This window comes from Melampsora larici-populina, assembly GCF_000204055.1.
Source record: "Melampsora larici-populina 98AG31 unplaced genomic scaffold MELLAscaffold_26, whole genome shotgun sequence".
NCBI classification, from domain to species: Eukaryota; Fungi; Basidiomycota; class Pucciniomycetes; order Pucciniales; family Melampsoraceae; genus Melampsora; species Melampsora laricis-populina.
The window spans coordinates 1,133,950-1,136,629 of NW_006768790.1; positions in this window are offsets into that span (position 1 = coordinate 1,133,950).

Here is a 2,680-nt window from a genome sequence, read left to right on the forward strand (position 1 = left end):
GAATTTCAGGTTTCTTTTATCAATCAAGTATCAGACATGTTTGAGTGTTTTCTGATATTTGATGAAAAACGGGATCGAGAGATTTGAAGTCTAAAAACAAACAAAAGAAATTATACAATCAGATGTGTGCTGAGGCTGAGCTTTGGATTTGATGTGTATCTTAGAGTTCAAATTGTCAAGTTCGCGGTGAATATGATGAGTAGAAAGATTATTGATGATTTCAATCCAAATACTAACCTTCCATATGTGACAAGTTTTTGAATGATATCATGAACTGTTTTGCATAATCAATCCGGCAAACCATTACGCAATCTGAAGTATGTTGTAATAAAGGCTGAAGTATTCTACATTCATGACTTTGACAATGAGTTGAATGCAAAGTGTAAGTTCAATTGATTGTCTGAGCCCATCTATCAATTTGTGTTTGAGCTTGTGCAATGAATTTTGTTCAAGATGTACAAATTGAGCGCAATTAAAGATTTGAATGTGTATTGATTGAAGTCCTTCTTTGTTTATGATCATTTGGTGGATTTTGATCGGGGGAAATGTGCTAAAAGAATCTCTCATTAGTATAGATGAAAGCTTGAGTGCCTGAAATACGGCACACCGATTTTCCTTACGGGGGGTTACGGGTGACATTCCATATTGCAAGCTGGGATCTGCATGAAATCCACGGACAAGGAGATGGATCTGACAACTCAGGTGTGTATGAGCAAGATTGGGTGTATCAAGAGGGTCAGCTAGACTTGGATTTAAAGAAGGAGATGAAGGGAGTTGGACCATGGGGGAGCTTATAGCGGCAGTAGATAGTCGGATTTGCAAATGGAGGACAAATTATTATGTTGATTGCCACGAAATGGTTTTTGACACATGTGCAAAACCCAAAAATGGGGCTAATGGCATATTTTGTCAGGTTTTGTTTGAATTGCATGTTTGCCTTTAATATGAATGATATGCTTTGAAGTCATGTATCATCAAAAAAGGTAGAAATTGCAGGGACCCTAATTATTGAAGGACTCGTGGCCTAGTCTGACATCAGTGATGGTCACAATCCAGCACTAACCTGGATATCAAGATGGATAAGCAATATGAATATCTTAGTTAGCAAAGATGGCTTCATACCCTGCTGAAAAAAACGTTGCTTACTGGTTAATATTCACTACGAAAAACCATCTTCGAAGATTGTGAAGCTGAGACGTGACAGTGGGGATGGGTCACGTCACGGGACCCGTGTTGGGAATTTCCAAATGGCCGGGTATAAGATATTGAAGAGGGTTGTTCAATGACTGCCTAACTAATGCAGTATGAAAATCTTAATTAGCAAAGAGGATTCATACTCTTCTAATACTTTTGTTACTCACCGGTGATAGCCTGGTAGATGTTCACTACAAAACACAATCTCTGAAGGTCGCCAAGATTGAAAGTTCATACCCCTATTGGACATTTCGAATGGGCCCGGGCTAAAATCAAGCCACCAACTGTGGATAACCATTGCTGAGTCAATCAAATACGGAAGAAGCGTCAGAATATGATCCAGTGAAAATGATACTAAAAGTGATATTTGTGTGACTTATCTGAGGTCAGAAGTTTGTAAACGACCTGTTGGTTAATTTTGAAACTGGCCGGCTTGATGATACGTGAAAACATTACAGATCACTGTACAACTACCATTGGTCTGAGGACGGGCATCAATACATGAATCGTACTGTAGTATACCAAGCAGTGACCGGTTGTGTATCTTGAGAGTAGTTCGTGGGGCAAGACTGATTGCTTGAGAGTCGAAGTGGGCTTTTGAAGATGTGAGGAAGGAGGAGGAAGGTATTGGTCGGGTGGATAAATGAGGTACCGATGGGTATAATTTTCAGTGTCGATTGACTAAAGGAGGTTTCTGACTCGGAGCAAAACTCTAATACTGGGGGTCAAATGAGTTTTGTTCAAGGTTTTGTAAGCGAAGCCGTCCATTGTTTAACTATTATGATAATTCCAGCACAATCGTCGGGGTCAAAAGACGGCGTGTATCCTAAGAGTCTGATTTTCTTGCCTTTGATTGCGCAGAAATCATGGAAGGCGAGGAGATTGTAGGAATGAATGCATCAGATTAGGTAAAGCGCCAGCGTCCACGTGGAGATAACGGAGAGCCGCCAGTCTGAATGATAAAGATTCTAACGATGTAGCATTGTTCAAGACAGCAGTGATGGATTTCGAATTGTTTGGGATCCCTCCCACCTTTGTTCCTTCAATTTTCAATGTTCTTAACTTCTTGGTTTGTTTCAATGCAGCTATCACACCATCTGAGAATCCTACTGAGTAAGTAAATTTGAGGTTTAAATGTTCCAAATTGGAGCCGCATAAGCTGATGATGCTCTCCACGTCCGGCATAAAGATTGAGTTTGGATCTCGCTTTGCGTACTCCAATTCAAGTTTGTCTAGGGTTTAGTCCGGTAAGGCTCCATAAACGGCGAGGTCGTTGAAAGCAGGGATATACATAACTTGCTCCAAACATAGCTCACACAAATTTGAGATACATGAAACAACCATACAGCTCTCCCACATTTTGACCATATAGCCCTTAATCCAAGGAGTTCTTAAATATAAACTGCGATAAATGAAAGGGGGAATAGCTATTGCCCATGACCTGGCCAAGAATCTCAAGCGAAGTAGATATTTGATAGATGAATGA